Genomic DNA, 23,470 nt, shown 5'->3' on the forward strand with positions numbered 1-23,470 from the left:
TATTGAGATGATGTAGATGTTTCATTATCCATGAAGGCTGACTGGAAACACCATTATCAGCACTGATAATATCCTGTGATGCCACTGTGTGACTCATCTGAGTGCTACCTTAGGACCATAGCAATGTTCTTTTGGTTCCTGCTCCTTTGGAAACTGGAGAGGGAGGGGAAAGGCACAGGTGAAGCAGCAGTTGTATTTCCTGTTATTTTTAAGAAAGAAGAAGAAAAAAAAGTTCAGATATGCAGTTTGGCAAGGAGACTCGGGCAATCATAGAATATGCAACTTCTTGCTTCCTTTCTTCATTTGCTAAGCGTTCCAATACATAGAACTGTACGCACCAAAATTAATAGATTTTCTTTCAAAGTATGTTTAAAAAATCTTGGTGTACTTTGCTGTATTATTTGCCTTTTGATTTTGAATCTCTGAAAGTTGTTTTCACCCTTTTGCTGTGCATCTGTGGAAACTTAGAACTTTCTCTTTTTTTTAATTAAAACAAAACTGAGCTCATGCCATCATGTGACTCAGAATTACACAAGGGAAATATAGATATTTCAAGAACTGTGACTGAAGTGATGAGAAATGACATTACTGGTAACTCTTCTCAATTAAAATGGCACACACTATCGTACTACAGAATAACATTGTCTGTATTAGTGTAAAGATTTTGAGCATTGTAAAGGTTTTTGTGTGATGAGATAGCTGTTGTGACTTGTTCTGTTCTGAACAATAATGAGTACACAATTACATATGCAGATGTAGTGAGTTGCCTATAACTAATAATCTGTATTATTTTAGCTGTTCTATTTCTTGTTCTATTGACTATTATTACAACAATGTTACTCAATCTGGATTCTGCAAAAGCATCTATGAGTCACCTTATACAGGAGTGAAACTGTATAACCCTGTTCGCTTGTTTTGGGGAATACTCATAGAAATTATATTGATGTACAAATGACTACAAGTATTTTAGTGTTGAGATTTAGCATGCTGAGAAAAAGAAGATGAAAATTAATGACTTACTGATGTAAAGCATAGCCAAAATTTTGTTTTAAACAAAATACTAGAGGAAACAATATTCCGAAATATGAATACTTATGTAATGAAAACTTAGAGGAAATGCAATATAGAGTTTGAAAATATTTTCAAGATGTGGATTATAAGCTGTGTCTGAGAGATTTGAAATCTGATATTTTTGTGATAGATTGGAGTTATTCATTTAGGCTTGAATTAAAAGTGTGTACTCTGAAGAAAAAACAATGAGCTTCAATTTGACAGCGTTTTTCAGTACTCACCAGAGCGTACATATTATAGTGATAGAATTTCTATTTAAGGTTCTGGGTCCAATTTTTCTTTAATATGGGTTTGGCTTCATTAGGGAAAATGGTATACGAGGGCACAGGTATATGAGCACTGATCACAGTCCTCCAGATTCCTGATCTCGGCTTAGTTGATTATTTGAAGGTCATGTTTAGTTATATATTCTTAAGCTTCCCGCTCCACTTTCCAGCCTTTTGGATAATAATGATAGATAAATTATTATTGTGTTTTGCTTTGAAGAAATCTCTTCAGAAAAGTAATGCATCAGCTTGAGAGTAATGTTTAGTATGAATTTTTTGTTTCAAATGATCATTTTTTGATTTTCTTTTAAAAATGAACTCTGTATAGTGTGTAAACTGCTAGTGAACTTTATTTACTGGGTGGCAGAACAAAGTTTTGAGTTTTGTTTTGTTTCATATCCCTCCTCTTTTCTGTTCCCTTCCTCTACTGTTAAACTTTGATTTTTCATTTTTCTGATGAGCCTTTTCATTATGTTCTATGTTAATTCTGTTGTAACTGCATTTGATACTGTTCTTGCAAGAATTAATCTTTCTGGAGATAATTCTAACTTTCTTTTTCTTTTTTTTTTTTTTTTTAAAGAAGCTAATTTTAATTGTGACCATGGTTCTTCACAGCCTATTGCATCTTGTGTAGGATGATGAGATTTCAGATACTGCACTGAGTAAAATCAGTACGTTTTCTATGAACTATAGAAATTGTGCAGAAATAGATTTTGCCAGTAGGTGGCACTGTCATAACATGCTTGTTTGCTGATGCCCTCTTTTTCTATTCAGAATGTCAGTATAACCTGATTGAACTCAGAAATTTCTGATATTGTTTAATAAATTAAAAGGAACCCATGTGTCATTCATGCAGAAACACCTCTTGTAGTTCTGTGGTATTATGTATGTGTGTTGAGTAGCTAAAGGATCTGTAGAAGCAAATGCTTGTGTGGTATACATAGATATGAAATCAAAATATATTGTTAATTTAAGACAAATAAAAATGTCTTCATAACCTACAAAAAAGTAGTAAGTATGAGGATATTTTTTCCTTAAAGAAACATAAGTTACAGAAACAATGGAAGGATTTGTGTAGAAGTATGGTCCAATGGTCTGTTTGAACACTCATCATGTTTGAGTCTCATAACCTTTGAGGTTTCTGTCCATGCAGCACTGGTGTGAAGTAGGAAGTGCTTTAATCCTCATTTTACAGAGCGGATAGGAACACTCATATGGAGTCTCTAATGCACTGGATACTCTTTGCAATTAATTTGAATCTTTTAAGTCCTCTGAGGATCTGAGCCTAACTGATTTATCAGGGTAATGAATGACGTTGGTGTTAAAATTCAGTCCACAGTTTCAAGCTCTATGGTAGCATTAGTGCCTGATCCACTGTATTATTTTTCTTCAAAGTGTGCTTCTATTCTTCTTTTTCACTAACTTCCTCTTAATAAGGTAAATAATATAGTAGTATAGTAAAGTAAGTAAAATAAATAAAATTACATGAATTATATTGAAAATGCATGTGTCTCTGGGAATTATGCAATGAAAAGGTTAAAACAGTGCCAGATGTAGTGAATGTTTTAATTTGAAGCAGCTTAGTTCCTATACATACCTGTATATTAACAGTTAGAAGAGTCATAACAAAAACAACCTGTTGCTTTTAAACGGAAATATATACTTAGATGAATACAACTTGAAACCAATACGGAATATTACAGTCATCATACAATAAAGTATGTTTCCAATAACAGTGTAGCAATACTTGTGTTTTAAAAATTTGAGCTGTTTACCATATGGAAATGTCTCCTGATGTGAATGATGAAACTGAACTGGGCAGAGTATTATATAGTGTACACTAGGGGACAGTCTCCAAATGGAATGATATGTCTTCTTCCCTTGTATATTTTTTGGAAAACATTTCATTTGAATTGCTGTAGAGGTCAAGATAATAACTCAATCCAGTAACATTTTTGTAGTGTGAAATAAAAACACATAGTTCTGCACTAATTGGGAAGCAGCTTAGCTGGAAAGCACTGGATAGCCAACATTCAAGGAAAACAATATGAGACTAATCTGTTATATGTCAAATACATCTTTATTCTTTGTTTTTTATTATCACAAGAAGGAAATCTGTGGGTTTAGGTGTACGTATACTGTATATGAATGCCAGGCTTTTCTCCTTTCAAAGCAGTGATACTTCTTATTCTTGCAGATGCCTTACTGTCCAGTTATCTTTTTTATAACCATCACAAACTCATCAAAGGTGACACTTCCATCATTATTTTTGTCCAACGATTTAATTATGTTATCAACTGAGAATGCATCCTGTTGTTTTTATAGGAAAAGAATAAAAAAAACAGTAAGAAATAAATATATAAGTTGCCACAATTGTTTTTGTATAAGGAATATTGCCAAGAAAGGATACAGTCAGTAGAAGCCAGTGTTACTTGAAAATGTTACTGGTAGTGTTGGGTTTACCAGTTTTACTGGTTAAACTAGAACTACAGTGCCTGCCATCACCTGCCAAAACTGTTAATAAAGATAGAGTAACCATTTGAGAAGTATGAGCTATTGTCTGCCTCTCACTTGGCATTTCAATGTGTGAATGCAACCTGAGCACTCCTAAAACATAAGTTTGCTATCAAGAAATTCACATACGCCAGTGGAAAAAGCCAGTGCACCCGTCATAGCCAAACCACAAGTATTACTGAGGCAGGTTACTTCAGTCTCATGTAGGTAAATTTGATTTGGGTTGCATTACAGAAATGAGTAAACAGAGCAGGTGGAACAGCTGCAGCATGCACATAATCAGCTTTAAAAATTAATATGCAATACCACCCACTGCTTTATTAGATACTAACGCAGAGTCCACATAGACTGTTTGAAAACATGTAGCTGCTTTCAGTAGGCTTTGGACCAGTACTTCAGAATCTCTTTTCCTCCCCTTTCTCTCTCTTTGTTAGGAATATTGTGCTTGCTGTTGCAAAATTCTTTACTGATGTATTAAAATCTACTATAGATTATTAACTTCTTTTATTCATTGCGTCTGGGAAAAGTGCATGTAATATTCTGATGCAGTGAGTATTCTGATTATGTCCCTGAGCAAGCTAGCTCACAAAATAATATAAAGACAGTTTTGACTATAATTGAAATCTTTAAACTGTTTTCTTTCTTTGTATTGATGTTTTTATGTTTGTGTATGTTTTGCAATGTCCTGCCCTACTTTATGTTGATGTATTGTAATGCCATACATTTCTGCAGACTGAGCAGAAGGTAGACGATGCCTAACATCCAAATGGAAAAGATGAGTATTTCTTTTTCTGAACATTGGCTTTGCACCAAATCTGGATTAGTTTTTGTCTTGGGCTGAGTTGTCTACAACCAATATGCAAAGCAGTATCTTCCTGAATTTTCCATCATATTTCCTATTAATTTGGGAGTTAACTTCTCAAAGGTATGCTTTTTGAAAAGGGGGGGAAAAACTTACCTTGTTTCTTTTTCTTTTTCTTTCTTTTCTTTTTTTTTTTTTTAATTTACCACTTCATGTTAATGAAATGACTAAACTGGATTACTGTTGTTCTCAAAATACTGGTGGTTCCATTGAACTCCAGCTTCTTTCAGACCTTTAGCAAAAATTGCTTTCATCAGCTGTCCCAGACATAGTATTTAAGGGTTTGTCTAGCAAAGGAATCTAAATTCAGGAAAGGTCTGGCAAAGAATACATATGAAGTCAGAATCAAGATTTTTTTTCTAGTGCTGTGAAATGTATATTTCTCTCTCTAGCTGAAATGCTTGGTGGCATCTCTCTTCTTTACTTGACCTCTTTCTCCAATGGCAGACCTTTTATTTTGTGAAGGTGGGAGCCTAATCTAGATAGAACTTGACTTATATGTAGTACTTTTAAACTTGTCCTACAAGATGCATTATTTAGACTGGAGTAAAAAATCTTTTATATGGCTCAGATGCAATATTCTAGGTGAAATTTGGCTGACATAAAAAGCTTCTTTGATTTTTGCATTTTGTAGAGCTTTGTTATAAAATCCCTACTCAGATATCTGTTTGGAGGTACTGTTCATTAATATGAATAAAGTTTCATAAACCTACCCTTATTTGAGGATTATTAATGGAGTTGGTGAAATCAGGTGGGGCACAGTTATCTGCCTTGCAACAGCGTTACCTTTATTTCCTTTTTCCTATCCATTTCCTAGAAAGTACACTGAATATGAAAAGAGTGAGACTTACCTTCAGGTACTGTGCAAATTGATTCTGAAGCAAATTTTTCAGTCCACCAATAGACAGTGCATTGGTGCTACCCTCCATCAAAGCGTATTGAGTGAAATACTTCAAAAGGTTATCATTGAGTAAATGTTCCATGTTCCTCTGATGCTGCCTCGAAGAATAGCTGAAAACAAAGCAAACAGTAACAATTCTATACATCAAAATGTTTTGGAAATACCTCTGATGCCCAGTTCATTGCATTACCAACAATGTGAAATGATAAATATTTAAGCTAGAGGACAAAGAGTTTTTCTCTGTAAAACTAGCTCAACTCTCACAGAAAAAATGATTTAAATTAGGATCAAAGATCTGAAACATGCAATACATTTAGATCATGCTTACCTCACTCGCAAAATCCAGAGCCTTCAAATGTAGTGAGCAGAAGTGAGAGTCTCAGGGTTGGAGCTACCTTTATAGTTGCTTGCATAGTCCAGCTCCACCCTGATTATGAAACTAGCCTTTAGTCAGCGCACTAGTTTTATTGTTTTTTAATAGGCAAAGGAATAGGGTATGTTAGCAGTAGGTGTAAGTAATTGTTATAACAGTGAAACGGGTCACTGTCAGCATCCACCAGTGCACTTGATATAGGCTTTCCTGGTCTTTACAGGCCATCCTGGAGAGGCTTTCTCTCTTCAGTTTGTGTATTTCACACGTCAAGATGTGCCATACCCAAAGTAGCCTGAAAAAGGCTTCTATAGAGATATGCATAGCATTTGTTATTATAATAGACATTTAGAAGATTTGTTCAAAAAAACCCAAACAAACAGGTTTATATCTTAAATATGAAGATGCCACTTGCCCTTTGCATGAGCTGTTAATCACCAATGCCAAAGCTTGTTCCTTTCCAACTTTTGTCTTGTTTTTTAGCACAGGAGAATGATGAAGATGTTCTGAGATAAAATTTTGGTTGCTAATATTAAGCATCAAAATCAAAACACCCCATGATGTGAATGGAAAAAACCTGTGCCATTCCAAATGGGAAGGGTGAATCCAAGGTGCTGAAAAACTGTTCCTTTTTGGGAGCAGCTTCATAACTGATTATTGTGTTCTGTGGGTTCTGAAATCATGATGGTTTGTGGGCCATTTTTTGTGATATTCTGCCCAAGTGGCTGATGCTTCGTGACCCAGCAGAGAGTGAAGTACTGTGGCTATTTTTGCACAGTGTGATGGATTCACACTGGATGGTTCTGGCTGTGGGTTCTGCCTGATGTTGTTCACAGTTGTTTCTTCGTGCTTGGCTCCAGGCCAACCAACTAGATCTTTCACCCTGTGCTTCTCTTACTGAGAAAATTTTATAGCTCTGCAGAGTCAAGAGCTTTGTGGGTAGGTAGGATACGGATGGATTGAGAGGTTTGTGGAGGTAGTAGAGGTTTTCCTGAGAAGACTAGACAAACTTTGCTAGATGAGCCAAGTATATGTACACCTTCCATTAGCAGCTTTTTGTGTGTCGCTTCCTAAAGAATCATGGAGAATAGAATTATAAGGGCCCTCCAGAGATCATCTAATTCCTTCTTTCCCTTCCAGTAAAGTGGGATTGCTGGTATCAATGTTGGATGTTTGCTAAACCTATTCTTAAGTGCCTTAAGTAATGGGGACTCCACCTCCCTTATCTGGTCCATTCCCTGTGGTTCCTTGTCCTCACTGTTAGAAAGTCCTGCTAATGTCTGAATTCTTTGCTGCACTTAAGCCCTTTACTACTTCTGTCTCCAGAGACAAGGAGAACAGACTATTCTCTTCCTTCCTAAAATGGCCTTTGACATCCTGGAGAAATCCCCTGTCCTTTCCTTTTTTGGTTCAGAAATCCTAGCTAGTTCAGTCTTCCTTTGGGAGTCCTGCTTCTTAGGCCTAATCTCTTGACTTTCTCCGGTTGGTTGACATCCTCCTTGAGATGCTGTATCCAAAGTTATACAGCTTGTTCACTACTCTGAAGGGATTATCATGGTGCTGTGGGTGTAGATAGTGCCTGAAGCAGCTGGTTGATGGAGGGAACCTGTATGTCATTTTGCAGAGAGGTGGCAGGTTATACTGGTGTCAGGTTTTTCATAGTGGTCATTTTATACTGAGTTTGTTGTGGGGAGGACAAATCCACTGATTTCAAATCCGGCATAGAAGCCTAGCATTAGCTTGAGGGTCTGAGATCTGGGGTCAGACATCCCCAAATCTGTGTCTAATCTAGCTGAGAGAGAAAGCTGGAAAGAGACCACCTCCAGTGTTTGTATTTGACTCAACAGAGAGCCAGGAGCTGTGGCCGTGATTGCTAGCAGAACCTCTTCTGCTGTTGCTGTAGGTGGTGGTAGCAGTGCAAGCAAAGTTTGGGAGTCCTTGTCTAGAACTCAGTGTATGGGTTAGGACTGTTCCATATGCCAAATGGGCCATGAACTCTGTGCTTGTCCATGAGGATAAGTCAGTCAGAAGCTCTTTGCGCTTCCCTTCCCAAGCCTTCCCCCACTCCTGCCAAAAAAAAAAAAGAAAAATGTTTCTTTCTACTCCTGTCTCATTTTCCACTTTTGGTAAATGATGAAATTTTTAGTAGTGGTGCATGAACAGATAACTTGCTAAGGGTCCTGCTCCCCACCTGCTAATTCTGCTTGCCTAATCTTCTGCTTGTGGTAGCCTTAAAACACCCACTGCTTTGTCCTTCTTGGAAGCATTGTCAGGAAGCTGGTGTGCTTCATACATATTGCTGATGTTACAGTATTTGCAGAAGTTTATTTTAAGTCTACAAATTACTTGTCTTTACTTGTACCAAAGACACTTCCCTGCCACTTCTCTTGAAGCTTGTACTGGCTTAGTAGTAGGGGGAATTGAAATGGATTTTGAGGGATCACAACTCAAGAAATTCAGCACTTTAGCCTTGTTAATTTGTTTAGTTATGCAGAATAGCATAATTGGTTTTACTGAAACATATTCCCATGGAAGTGAGAGATGGATGTCCAGAAGCTTAGGTGACCTGATCAAGAGTCACGCAGGAGTTGAATTCGTCCTCAGATGAATCCATTTTCCTCAGATCAGTCGTATTCACAATGCACTGTCACCTATAAGAGGTTAACTGAATGAGACAGTGGCAGAGTTGTACTTTGATCTCCCAACTTCTTGTCCTCTTCTCTCTCAATTAGACCACAGTGCCTTGTCCAGTGACTTGTGTGGCATCTCTGAAATCTGCATCAAAATCAGCAATAGGACTCAGTTTGACAAGCCCCAGTTCATTGTCCTGGCCGCAGGACCACTCTGTGAGACATAACTGCTATGCTGAATTAGCTACGGAATTTATCCAGCACAACCCAGCAATGGCAGAATGATATCCAGGAGTAAGGAACTGTCATCACTGTCCGAGAAATTGAACAAAAGTAGGAGAAGATAATATGTGTCTGTTGCCAGTGTTAGGTGATGTGTGACTATCGGGCAGCAGCATTTTTCTGTGACAAAGAACAGCACTTGGTATCAAACTTCAAATGATACCTATGCAAGCTGACTCCCAGTATGGAAGCTGCAGTCCGGATTTGGTTGCAGCACTTTTGTTGCTTTCTTGGATATATGAATATATGTTGTTCCTGCAGTTTATGACATGGTTCAGCTGGGTTTGCCCTGGACTAGAGCAATTGTTTTAGCAAGCACCATATCCTTTTGTAATTGACATTTTTATTGTAGCTTAAATGCAAGCCAAAGAAGGAATTAAGCTGGTGATGTGTTGTCAGTCTGTTAAGGGATGCACATCACATGTATGTCCTTGTGATGACCATATGTCATTTTTTTTTCTGTGATGGTGTCTGCAGATTAAAAATTCACTCAAGATAGTCTGTTGCTCTGAGTATTCCCCTGGTAAACTTGTTTGCTGGCATATTTGAAGAAAGCAATTGCAATCACATTAGATAGTAAGAGAATTCATCTCTGTAGTTGCAGGGATGACTGAAATTGGGGCGCCACAACTGATTGTAGGAGTGATGGAGCTATGGCATCATGATCAGAAGGTCTTGATACACGTTTAATAATAGATTAAGTGGGATCGTAACTCACGCACTGTCTTTTTTTGTTCCTGTAATAGAAGTTGTTACCATCTCCCCTCCCCCCTCCATCATTGATGGCCGAACAACATGTGAATCTGTGCTAAATGTGCTGGACTATAAATAGGGTTAGTCTGCTGGTGGATTTCCATGCCATTCACTGACCATGCTAGAGGGACAGCACTCTGTCACAGGGGTGGGGCTGACACGTGGGCCAGTTACTATCTCAGTCATCCTGTTTAATCCTGATGTGTCAACGCCCTAACCCTCCAGTGTTTTTCCAGCTTCTCAGATGTACTTTGCAGTACTATCACCACTGTTGGCATATGAGACAACTAGTTTAAGGCTAGTTTAGGAACCTCTATGAGGCTTATAATTACAGTCCGACAGTATAGAAACATCTGCTGTCAAGGCGAAGTCTTTTATAATTGAGAACATGTATTTGTGGATGTTGTGTATATGGAAGGAAGGAGCAGGGGCTGCTTTGTGCTTAGTGTTCACTTATTTGTACTTGAATGCTGCTTGTGCAGTCTTATTCAGCTGATGTCTAGCTTCCAGACAAAACCCTCTGTTAATTTTGTTATATTCTAGATTGAAAGTGGAGAAAGGTGACAAGACAATTTAAATGAATTAGGCTGGATTAGGGCCTATGTGTAGGTATGTTTTCTTTTCTGATGCAGAAATCTTGCACAGCTGTCATGCAAGTGTGACTTTTTAGTGAGTAAAGCAAGAGTAGTAGAAAGAGTACGCATTTTTCCATGTCTGTTGTAAAATACCCATCCCCATGCAGCACCAGGAGTTAAATGTGATATATACAGTCATAATTCAGCAAGAATACACTTTTTGAAATGGGTTGTATCAAAGATAATTTGCAAATAGTACAAACCATGGAGATGCAGATGTCTGTTGCTACCACAATGTGGGTTCCTCATGGCTCTAAGTAGATTAGTCATGGCTTGGTGAGTTCTGCAGAGCATCAGTCCTGTAACTGCAGTCATCTTCAGACATTTTTGCCCCTTTTTGCAAGAAGGAAAAGACATTACATATGGGGTACTGATAATCATTCTAGCACATGGGACCTTTCTCAAGGTGTGTGCTGGTAGATGTGGGAGCTACCTCTAGTGCAAATAGGGGAGTTGCAATAGAACTTTCTAATACTGCCAGTACCGTGGATTCTAACTGGGAGAACAGGAGACAAAAGATAAATTGGGAGGTAAGGAACATCCAGTTAAAAACCAATTTTCCTAAAATTATCCAATAATTATGGGTGAGAAGTTCACAGAGAACTGCACTACAGCCATTGTAGAAAACCTGGCATTGCTCCAAGGTATGGAACTGTTAGATGAAGTTAGGTGGGTTGTAGAATCCTTTATGTGTCACAGATGATGCATTACTTATGTTAAAATTGCCAGTATTTTTAAAGCCTCCAGTGGTGACTGTATAAGGATTGTCTCATCTCACAAATTAAACTTGAAATATATGGATTATTGTGATGGTGAGGCAGTTTCTTCCAGGCCCACCCTCCTTATACTGTGATGTATACCTAATAATACGTTGAAGGCGTCTCCCTAAACAGGACTAGGTGTGGTTGCTACAGGGATGAGCAATTTAATAGAATGCATTGCTTGTACTCAGCTTCACATCAGTGATGTTTCATTCAATATAGCTATGTGCATCAGCTTTTGCTGTTGTATGTACATATCTGGCAGACAACGTATTACATTGCTGAAGCTCCATGGGATGTAGATATTCTATGCTATATGAGATGTAGTTTTGAGGAAGAGTGTGTTTCAAAAAGAGGGTCTGTCCTTCCACTTTCTGAACCTCTCACTCGTGCAGCAGTGCAGGAGGGTCATTACCGCCACAGCTGAAAGTTACAGTTAGAGTAATTACTAAAACTTTTTGTTCCTTTCTAAACTCTGATTTGTTTTATGAAACTTTTAAGGGTCCTCAAAAGTGCATAAATCTGCAGTCCAGCAAGGCACATACGAATTTACTGTGTGTGGCAGTTTGCTGAGTTTCAGGTGGGGGGAATGAATCAACTGTAAGATAGATAATGCTGTACAAGGGGCATTAGGAGGTTGGTTATTTCCCTGTTGAGACTAAGTCTTAGCTCTCCTCTGACCTTGGAGATGGCTGTACTCTCTAGATATCAAAGCTATATCTCAGGACACTTCTTCCTAAAAATGAAGTTGATAAGGAGAGGTAGGATCAGGTTGTCTAGTCTATGTTTTCAAAGCATTGCTGCTCTCCACAATGCAAAGCTGATAGGTAGTTCAAAAGAGGCCTAAGGGTGGATCTAATTAAGAATATGGTCATATAAAGTAGGAATTAGATGGAATCGAAATGCCTAGCCCTGAAAACGAAAGAAACTCCTTTGCCCAGCTTCCTCCTTGTGCTAAAGATGTCTACATTCCCTAGTACATATTCTGCTGTTTAGAGCTTGAGTTGATGTTTTGTATAGTGATCTGATAGGTTACTCTTGGTTCTCCTTTTGTGCATGTGGGGAAGATGGGGAATCCTAGGTTCTGATCTCTATTTCCAAAGCTATTTTGCCTTTTATGTTAAACATCAGGAACCGGGAGAGTGATCCTGTTTCTGAGGATTCTGATTTTTTCACCACGTGTGCCAGCCTGAAGTGCTGAATAAGACAGCTAGCTGTCTTTGTACACTGGGTAGGGAGGGTGGGCACTCAGCACAGTTTAAAAAAAAAAAATGCTCAAGCCTCTAGTAATCAGGACAGTTCTGATAAGACTTCAGTGCCTACAAAGAGCCTTAGAGCCACTGTGACCCTGCTGCAGCCATTTGGGCCTTGCTGCTGAAGTAGGAGGGAATCCAGGAGACAGTGCCACAGCGCAGGTAAAGGTGCTTGTGCTAGGAAGGGACCTCAGCTTGCCTCCAGAAACAACCGAGCTGGGGAAAACAACAGCAATCACAAGAGGTGTTCTCAGGGAGAAAGAAGCGGTGGTCATTTTGTAAGGCTAAGTCTCTCTGCTCAATTTCTGTGCCTTCAGCATTCTTGTGAGAACAACTGGATCTTGGTCTAGCCTCTCTGACCTAGTCAGACTCAGTAGCACAAAGTGCAGAGACAAAGAAATAAAGAGCCAGGGTGGTTAGACAGTGGAAGAATGGGGCCAAGAGAACTTAGATCTCTCCCTTTAGTTCAGAGAAAGAGGTGCTTATTTGCACTAGTGGAGCAACATTACTTGCTAATTCTTGGTCAGAAGTCTGCAACTGTGATATCCCATGTAAATTCAGATTATTAGCAGTATTCCTGGATATGTTTGGGTATCTGCTTTGATCACATGTAACAAATACTGCAAACAACATTATGAAGTAATGGCTTTACCTTTTGCAGACAAATCCCGTGTATGTTGGCATCTCTGTATATTGATTTGTAGGTATAATAGATATTCACTGATTTGAATAACCTTTTCAGTCATCTCTGATACAAGAGTTTGGGCCAATGAAAGCAAAAGGCTCTGGGTTTTTTTGTTTGTTTTTGTTTGTTTTGCAGAGTCAGGCTTTGCCCTGGGGCACAAGAAGAACCAAAGATTAAATTACGGAGAACTAATTAGGCTTGTGAGAAGAGTGGCAATTGTCTAACTATGAATATTGAGTAGGCAGTTGTCTAAATGTTTGATTTGTGAGGATGGTCCATTGAAAGAAATGAATCTATAGTTACTTAACATTTTTGTTAGGGGAAAAAAGAACAGTCAAGAAAGGATAGCACTTGTGTATCTAACTTAATTTGAGCATTTCTAATTAGGTAATGTAGTTACTAAATCAAAGGCAAATTATAATCACTTGAATAAGTAACAGCAGCAGTAGTTTAAAAGTTCTCAGTTCATGCAAATGCATCAAATGATTAGTTTTTATAAATTATAAAACAGAACTTAGGGGTGGATTTTCATTTTGTTATAAACTGAAGTTAGCAAATTATTTGTGTCAGTCATAATTCATCTATTAGGTGTGCTGATGGAGAAACCAGACGTATCAATTAAGTTGAATCTAAGTTCAACCTCAGGGCCAATTTAATTTGTTTTAGATTGGGCTTGCGCTCAACATAGAGAAGGGTTTTCCTTTTCTTACTTTCCAATTATATACAGAATTTCAGAGCTTTCCCATAAAATGTTACAGTTTTAAGAAGTTTCCTAGGACTAAGAACCAAGAGTACCTTTAAGAAGGATTTTATGAGAAAGTTTTAAGTGTCTTTAGATTATAAGGCCCCAAGTACCTTATGGAGCTCAGCCTTAAGGCTAGCAACAGTTTGGAACAAACTTGTGTAAGCCAGAGGTGCTTGCGTGTGCTGCATGTCCTATGTATGTTTGAACCCCCAAAACATGAAAAAAGGCGAAACATTCGTTTCCCTCTGAGACATTATTAAAGTTGATTTTCAACCATCTTTGCACCTTCACCTTTTATTTTCCTTCATTTCTTCCCAAGATTGAAAAGCCATAATATCTGGCTTTGAAGAATATGGAATTATACATCTGGAATTAATGAAAAGGTATAGAAAAGAATTAACTTGGTGATTATTCTGTTGTGGCTAAAATAATACACGTTTAATTAGATGCAGCTTTCAAAAAAGCTGAGAACAATACAAGTTTGGGGTTATTATTTGGCCTGGTTAATTAGAGAAAGCCTGTGCAGGAATCAGAGATACAGCTTGCCATGAAATTGTTAACATTGGTCTCCGTTGATGAGAAGGAAGCCCAACAGTTGCCCAAGAGCCTGGCAAAAATACCAAAACCTCAACATTGAGCAATCTGTAAAATGAAAAATAAGTTTTGACAACTCACAGCAGACATGCTGTGTCTGCAAACAAAGCAGATGAGCAACCATTGTTTTCTTGCACAGCTTGGCTTTGTGCAAAGCTTTTTTGTCATATGGTAGAAAAGTATTCTAAACTTTCTCAGAATAATCCATTTAAAGTAGAGATAATTAGATTTCTTGCAAGATGTGTATTCTCATACTTGCTGTTTCTCTCACAGTTAATGTGGAATTTTACATGATCGTATACAGAAACAATATGATTTCTGTAACACTAAATAAATTACTGTTTTTGAAATTCAGTATCATTGGTACCATTATGCGGTGAATATATTCCTATTAGCACCTTCTCACTCAACTTATCTGCTTTTTCCCTGTGTAGCCAAAGCTGAAACTTGAGTGACAAGACACATTTAATCATCTTCCTCTTCTTGGGGCATTAGAAAGCCAGTACTTAAGCAAAGAACTGAAACAGATTTGTGAACTGAGCACACCTATGGTGATGTCTCAGGTGGGCAGTGAATTTGGTGTTCTCTGTTGCACTCTACAATACCACTTTTATTTAAGAACAGCAAATTTGGGTCAGACCACAGATCCATCTAGACCAAATGCCCATTTGGCCCAACACCTGTCTCCAACATATATATATATATATGTATGTATGTATGTATGTATGTATGTATATAGTAGGGCAAGTATGCAGTGATGCTTCCTCAGTATATTTCCCCCTTTCCTCCAGCTTAGAACTCAGATGTTTTCTGAGACAGAGAAGATAGGAAGGCCTAAACTGCACAGTATAATTTGAAGCCACCATAGTTATGAAAAATGTTACAACGATGTCCTCTGTTGTGATCGCTCTTCCTTTTGTAATTACTGCTAATGTTGAATTGCTTTTGACGTTTACTGAGCACTGAACTGACATTTTCATAGAACTATCCATAGTAGTTTCAAGGTCCTGTTCCTGAGTGGCACCGGTCAGCTGAAAGCCTGTAATTGTAATGTGAAATTAGGATTGTGAAATTAAGGTTGTTTTATCCTGTGTGCATTGCTTTGTGTATGACTCTGCTGAATTTCATCTGACACTTTAATCTTCAGTCACTGAGTTTCAGAAGATCCTTTTGTGATTATTTATAGTAAGCCCTTTATTACCCTTAATACTTATGTGTCATCAGTGGACTGTCACCTACTGTTCATTCCTTTTCCTTTCTATCATATAGCTGAATGTACTGATCTTAGAGCCCTGAATAACTCTACTGGTGTTTTCTTCCACTGCAAAAATTGCATTTTCTCCCACTCTCAACTCTTAACTTTTTTTTTGTTAATCCCGTAGCTGCTTAGCTTTTCTAAGAGCCTTCAGTGATATGCCTTATTGACTATGTGTTAGAGGTCAGAGAACTGTATTAACCAAATCTCCTGTATCCACATACTTCTCCAAGAGAGCTCCAACAGCTAAGGGAGATGCAACCTCCTTTCAAGTTATTTGCCACATTTCTAGGTCAGCTATTTCATCCTTCAGTTGCCTCAAAATTCTTGAGTGGATATCATCTGTTCCCAGTGATTTCTTACTGTCCGTTTTGTTGATTTGTTTTGTAACCACTTCTTCTAGTTTGAGCTGGATGTATTAAAATCTCTTGTGAAGGTTTCTAGCTTGGGAACACCTTTCAAACTCCTTGACAGTGAACACAAGAAAAATCCTCATTTTTTTTCTGCAGTGGTCATAACTTCTGTGAGTTTTTAATATCCTGCTAATTTATTAGATTTGCAACAGCAGATTTTCTCCTCCTAGTCTGTATGAAAAATAATTCACTCTTAGTTATTTATGTCTTTTACAAGTTTCTCCTCAATCCTTTTTTTTGGCGGGGGGGCATAGTGTTTTGGTATTTATACATTTAACTTACAGATATTTGTTTGTGTCTGTGTTTGGACATACATTTAGTTTATGTGAAGTATGCTTTCTTGCTTTTAATAGCCTTCCACTTTTTTCCTTTCTTAAGGCTTTCTTCATAAGAAGGATTTAGCATTTTAGATTTTCAGAAAGCCTTTGATCTTTCCAGTACTTAAATAAGGAATTTATGTGTGGCTAATTGTAAATCAAATAGGAGAATTTATACTATGTGCAGAGCAGTTTTCTGGATGAATTGGACCCAGGCAAGCATCTGTCAGCATCTGATTTAACAAGCAGAAAACACTTATTTTATGGAGGACTGGATGCCCGAATCTGTCTTAGTGATGCTCTAGTATGTTTGAATTGTGTGTCGCTTCAGTATGAGCAATGCAGCTCCAGGGGTGGTGTGTATATATAGTGCTGACAAAGTATGGATGCAGAAGGGCCATTCACCAAACGTAGTCTTATGCAAGCCGGTTTAGCTGTTAGGGCAGAAGAACATTGCTTTCCTCGTGGCCTAAATGAGAATTTCAGACTGCTGCATTTTTTGGCCTGACTGTCAGGCCAGAATGTATTGTCCTCTGGATGTGCTTGTCTCTGTATAGAAGGGCACTCGGATGGCTAGCTTAAGTTAGCTGCATAACTTTCAAATAGCTAAAGTTATTTGAGGTGATTCCCACACACAGACGGACTCAGAAATACTATGGTAGACTGTAGTTCCTCACAGCAGTCCTGTTTCCCTTTGGCAAGTTAAAAAGGCAAAACTGATCAATGAAATAAAGTAGATATTGGGGAGGGTGGTTTGCCAAAAAACCTTAATCATGTGATTGTATCACTGAAAATAATAAGAAATCATGAAATTGTGTGTGGGAAACAGTATCAAATCACCTTAGATTATATGAACGCGAGTTTCACAGCAGTGTTTCTCCTATCTAGGTAACTGACAAAGTTTTATTAAGACACTGGCCTTGTTAGAAGCTTACCTGCAAATCTGTCGGTTTATATGGTAGTGAGACACCTTGTTAGCCATGTGACTTTTCTAAAATGTAGGAAAATGATTAGATGTCACTAAAGTCCTGGTTTCTGTTTCTATGAGGGCAGATAAATTACTTAATCTGCTTTAATTTTCTCATATACAAAACACAGTTAATGAAACATACTTGCCTTTGTAAAGTGCCTTGATACCTGCAAAGGAAAGGTTCTGTGCAGCAGTTGAGGACTTCCATCATTTTTGTAACAGCCTTGTAGACATCCAGGAAGTGAGAACTGGGATAGAAGGTATGCCTAAGAGCACATGGGGAAGAAAAACCTGAGCAATTCAACCTGAGCAGTTGCATAGTTGCACTGGAGGCTGGATTTATTGAGATATGAGTGATCTAGTCATCATGCTCTTAACTATGTCATTTTAATTAAAAATGAAGAAAAACTGTTAGCCACAGTTTTTTCTTTTAATAAATATAAAAGCCCCTCCATTAAGATACCTGATGAAAGCAAGGTAGAAGAACAGTATACAGGTTCCCCAAAAAGGATTTTTTTTAATTAAATACAAGGTTTGCTTTCTTAATTCTGTATTTATTTGCCTTCCATCCTTTACTTGTATGTAATGATTAGAGATTCCATCTTGCAGTTAGGCACTGAACAACAGACCTTTATTTGCAGTGGATCCTCCAGTGAGTTACTGTAGACCTGGGCTTTTTAAGTTCGAATTGCTTCGTATGCTTTCTGATTCTTCATTGTGCCATTGGAGACATAAGCTATTAGAAGTGCAAGTGAAGGATAGCAGTGATTTTGCATGGACAGCATTTAATATGTGATTATTTTGCCTTTGCAAGAGTGCAACAGCTCTATGTTACTTTATACAAGAGTTAACTGCTTTGTTAGGTGCATGTTATGTATGATATTGTCCCATTAGGTGACACAGCCTAGAACATTTTGCTGTGTGGCAATACTATCATTCTTTTGCTGGTTGCTTGGTAAACATTTGTGTGTAGCATGTGAGTGGATTGTTGCATTATCTGTTGAACTGATCTGTACCCTGCCACCCACTCTTTTCACAGGGGGTGTTCAAAGTATGCTGGGTGTGCTCACCTGCTGTCATGCTAATTAAATACCTACTTGATTTGCAGTAGTATCAAGGTGATTTCATTCTACAGATGTTACTTGCTTTGAACCAATATTGGTAAAATATTTTTTATTTCCTGTAGGCTTTCACCATCTTGTTGTTAAATGAGAAATGATCTACAGATGCATTTCTCTGCCTCTCTCGCCTTTTTGCTAATGGTTCTTCACGTGCATGCACATATTCTCTTTGCTTCTCTCTTTCTTCCTGTCTTCCTCTTCTTACTTTCTCATACATGCCTTCTTCAATCTGAGGTGGATTTTACATTTTTAAAATGTGTATTTTATTCATTTTTACAAATGAATAAGTACATTTGTAATTCTTCTGGTTTTCTGATGTGGTAGCACACTAGAATTGCACAGGTATTTCTGTACTGTCATGTTAACTCTGAATCCAAGCATCTTAGTTGTCCTCACTGCTGCCTTGTCTGGGGAGGAGGAAGAAGTGATTAACATTTGAGCTCTGCTGGTGTAGGTAGCATCGATGCAACTGGTCAAGCCGCTTGACTGGGAGCTCAAGTCTGAATTTGACCGCAAATACCTGTATAGGCACAGTTAAGGAAAGCAAATTCAAAGCAATTCATCTCATTTGATATTGATGGGGGAGAAAGTTAATATACCATGGGGAGGATCACAAGGAGTTCAGAGATGCATTAAGATCTGGACAGTGATGTTTGTCAGGTTTTTGGAGGAGGCAGAACAGATGAAGTGAGATAAGGATACTGCTTAGAAGGAAGACATCATGGTTTCTGCTTGAAATGAAAAGGATTTGGATTGTAGGTGATGGATTTTCTACCAGAGATAAGATTCTGGCAGTTCAAGGCAAGAAGATATTTAGCCAGCTGAAGCGTCTCTGAGTAGAAGCAGGGAACTATTAAACGTAATGCAGAGCATGTGACTCAGAGCATCTCTGAAATGGCTGGCAGAGGTAATTAATCCCTGCCACAGGATTAACATAAATCTTTCCTTTTAGTTTTCTGAAATTGACGAGAGGTGTTCTGCTGTTGGACAGATAGTAATGAAAATGCCAAAGTATTTTTTTGTGAGATAATCTAACTAGTCAAAATTAAATTTTAATTATCCCTCTATGCTGTCTCTATTTTTTGGTTCTAATATAGTTTATAGTATTTTTAGGAAATCCTAGAATTAAAGATCAGTGCCTCAATTGCCATTATATGATATGCAGCTCTTGCTGTAGTTCTTCTAGTTTTCCAGCTGGAATGAGAAAGGTTACAACATCTCTGTGGGAAGGAGGATAATGACTCATGAAAGTAATCTGCACTGTTGCTGTTCATTTCATGGGGGAAAGAAAATTCTGTTACTCATTGCTGGAGAGCTTTCCAGAGGACTAGATGTCCATTCTGTATGACTAATGAGATATCCAGCCTTCAGATTGTTCTTTGTAATTTGGGAAAAGTAGCAGCCATCAGAGATCAGATAAGCGAAGAGACTTTCGTTGTCCCAGGAGTGCCATGGAAGACAAGTAAGAGTAGTTAAAATTACAGTGATTGTGCTAGAGGCTTTCTGCCCAGAAACTCTGTTAGTATGTCTGTTCCCCATTAGTCCATAACACTATCACTATTAGAATCTCTTTTATTCGTAAATTACCTAGTGGACCTCTCCATTACTTAATGGGGTAGCTAACTGAAGCTCTATAGTTCCTTTTTGTTTTGTATGCTTTTATTAAGAGAAACAGAGTATTAGGGGCCAGGGAACCGACAAGACATTTAGACAGGAGTTAAACCAAACCAGAAACTTCCAAAGAGGAAAAGAGAATGGCAATACAAAAATGCATATGAAATCTACACAGTAGATACAAATATCTGTTAAAACAGTAAAGTGGTCCTGCTTGCCTTCCAAAAACACTGTTATTTAAGCTTGCATAGAGTTGTTCCTGGTTATACATCTATGTGAGATGCCACTTCCAGATGCAAAAAAACAAAACAGAGAAAAGAAGGGGATAGAAGATAGGAAGAAGCATGACTGTACTATAAATGAGTATGAGAATTAGCCTTCATTATCTTCTCTAGAAAGTTATAGTTTAAATATAAAAGAAGAGTAGAAAAGAAAACAGACTTGCTCATCAGAACAAATTGCTTCAATTAAAGTTACAGTGGTTGGCCTGAGCTTATTGCTTTGTGTGGTTTTGTGGAACGAACTCATCTGAACTGCTTGTTAAACTAATTACATTTGTCACAGTATTTTGGTACCAGGAACAGAATAATGTTTAGTTTCACAGCTACCTGATATGGTTCTCTACATCTAAAGTTTAGTGGGGTTTTTTTGTTTTTTGGGTTTTTTTGCATTGATGCACAAAATACCTTATAGAAGAATTTTAACGTGTTTGCTCAGTAATGTCTCTGAATCATTTGAAGATGTTCTCTCAATGTCTTGTCTTTGCTTCAATTGGTTCAGATTTTGGACTGTATTGTAGGGTGTTTTTTTTTATTTTGTTCTTAGAAGTTTTAAGTTAAATAAACAACAGGGATTTTTTTCTGTTCTGAGTAAGTGTATTCTTTTCTCCTGCTATTCTGCAGATTTTTATAAAAGGTACACTTATCAGAGATACTAATTTAGCTCAGCTAGTAGAGAGTCCTCTTTTTGATGTATATGCATCAAGTTTGGTGTCCATTTTAGTCATTAAAGCCCATGGTCTGCCACTGATCAATTTGGTTGTGGTACGAAGCCTGATATCTTCATTAAAGAGAGTAATGGGTGGTAATGGACTTGGTTCCTACAAATCTGTAGCATAGGGCTTCTTAAGGAGGTAGAATCCATTTTATTTCTGTTTTATTCAGTACTCCAAATTTTAAAGAAGGCATTTTCTTGTGGCAGTGTTAAGCAAATGTATTAAGCAACCTTTTTTTCAGTGTAAAACCTCATTTTAGCTGTATATTAAATAAATGTATAATAACTAAAACTAGTTGGTGAATTCATCTTAAACTCCATGAAGTTGTCTGTCTCAGTCAAGCATATGTTGTCATGTTAAGAAAAAATGATTTATTAGACGGAATCACAGGCAGAATAGAGCAGTTTCTTTTAAAACAGAAACCAAACCACGAAAAATATAATAATATTTAGGTGTGTGTTCTTATAACAGATATGGATTCCAAGCTGTGGATAGCATTTGCACTTACTGTACTTAATTTCTTGTGGGATTAGAACTTTTACTTGAAATCCTATAAACTTTCAGTCTCTTTTTCAATACTGAAGTACAATATTGTACCATTCCCTTTTCTTTTTTCTATTCTGTAGGCTAGGCTTTGGATAGGTTGTTTTTCCACCTCCATTAAATGAAAGAAATAGCTCACAGGTACATTTTATTTCCATTGCATGATAACTGTTACATTTCAGCATGCACACACCAAGATTTCAGCAAATCAGTGGCAAATGTACCTCCTCACATGTCTTTTATGACCAGACACAGAAGGATCGCTTAAAATAATTAATTAGAAAGAAAGAACTGTGGCTTACTCTTCTGATTAGCATTTGAGAAAGATTCCTCAAAAGAAATATTTCAACCCATCGAGAACATTTCCAGGGATTTGTTCTCAGTTCAGAAAATCCCTAGCAAGTTTTATACCACAAAAAAGTACCTCCCAACTAGAATAAAAACTAGAATAGCACAATCTGTAATTTTCTGCTTGCTGCCCACTCACTTCCTTTTTAAAAGATATGACTCATTTTCTGGGTCCCAGATCATCAGATACAAACTTGCCACTGGGCAGATCAGGAAGAACAGACAGGATTTTGGGACAATTTGTGACATTGGTCGGTGATAAAGATCAGTGATTGGAACCCAGGCAGTCTCACTTGCAAGTCTGAAAGCGGTCTGGTCACGTTAGGGAAATGGGATGGAAAACAGTTGCTAGTTCTCCCCGTGTTCCCTCTGAGAATGTTGATTTTTGTAGAAGATCAAAGAAATTTATTAACAATTACTAGGAGAGCACAGGTCGTGATATTCATAACTGCCTGGAAGCGGCTACCAGAATTTCATCTCAGTGAAGGTCTGGAGGGATGAGCATTTGAAGTAAGTCGTGTTTTCCTGTGATTCAACACCTGTTGAAGATGGAGATAGCTGATAATGAAGTGGTCCTGACTAATACTACCCTGTTAATGAATGAGAAATAAGCAGAATGGAGACTTGCGCATGCATGATAACTTGGGGTAGAGAAGTACAGAACACAATGGTCAGTTTTAAGGTAAAAGTATGTTTTTATCTCTGCTAAGGACGATTTCAGTCATCTCCTTGACTGCTTTGCATTGCTTAGGTAGTAGGCTTGTAAGACAGTCAGAGACTATCAGCTGTATTGCTCTTTGGACAATCTGAAGGGATAGGTGTTTGCTAACATCTATATTTTCTCTGTGACTGGGATTCTTGATGAAGAGATCACCAGACTTGGTGCTTCTCTGTAGGTTGTTTCCTCTGCTCTGGAATGCTCAGACAGAGGAAGATTTGCTTCACAGCCTCCTTTTTCTGATATATTTCATGTGGATTTAACTGAATTTGATAAGGGAATTATACCTAGCAATTTCAATTGGAGAAGTCCCCCTAAAAGGCACTAACAGAGTTTTGATTTTGAATAGATGTGTGCGGGAAGGTAAGGTTTTCTCCTGCCTGCGGATGTCCTAATCCTTCTGGAATAAAACCAGTGACTATTAGGTCATTAACTGTAATGTGAGCTGGACCAGTCCAAAGTCTGCAAATGCTCATCCACTTAATTTTATTTATTCAGGTCTGTGGCAAATCCTGCACTTACTGGCAGGGCATGACCAGCACTCCAGTACATTTCTGTAGCTGGCACTGTCTAAGCTTGTTCCCTTGCTAACACTGACAGTCTGAAAATTTCTTCTTAATCAAGTCTTTAAGCTGACTCTGAGATGCTTGGCTGGAATAACTTGAATATGTTCCGAAGTGCTGTTAAGCAATATTTATATGGGCTTTGCATATTGACATCTCCATTAACTTTCTCAGTTCACTGCACTGTGATAATGAATGAGTAAGCACTGTTGGAAGAAGGAGCACACCCTTTGTGTTTTGTCTGCAGGAAATGTTACAAAACATTCCGTACCAGAATTTCTGCTTATTCAAG

At 37.8% G+C, this 23,470-nt stretch overlaps 1 protein-coding gene and 1 long non-coding RNA gene across 6 annotated transcripts in view; one reads left to right on the plus strand and one right to left on the minus strand.

Annotated features, from left to right (window-relative positions):
- The window catches only part of CTPS2 (CTP synthase 2), an 80,264-nt gene that overhangs the window by 30,458 nt on the left and 26,336 nt on the right, over positions 1 to 23,470 (plus strand). The window lies entirely within an intron of this gene.
- LOC135324143 (uncharacterized) lies at positions 3,397 to 6,034 on the minus strand. The gene is made up of 3 exons (XR_010385488.1): positions 5,943 to 6,034; positions 5,565 to 5,724; positions 3,397 to 3,647 (listed from the first exon to the last, which is right to left on the minus strand). It is a non-coding gene; the product is annotated as an uncharacterized LOC135324143 (long non-coding RNA).

This window comes from Dromaius novaehollandiae, chromosome 1 (assembly GCF_036370855.1).
Source record: "Dromaius novaehollandiae isolate bDroNov1 chromosome 1, bDroNov1.hap1, whole genome shotgun sequence".
Taxonomy (NCBI): domain Eukaryota; kingdom Metazoa; phylum Chordata; class Aves; order Casuariiformes; family Dromaiidae; genus Dromaius; species Dromaius novaehollandiae.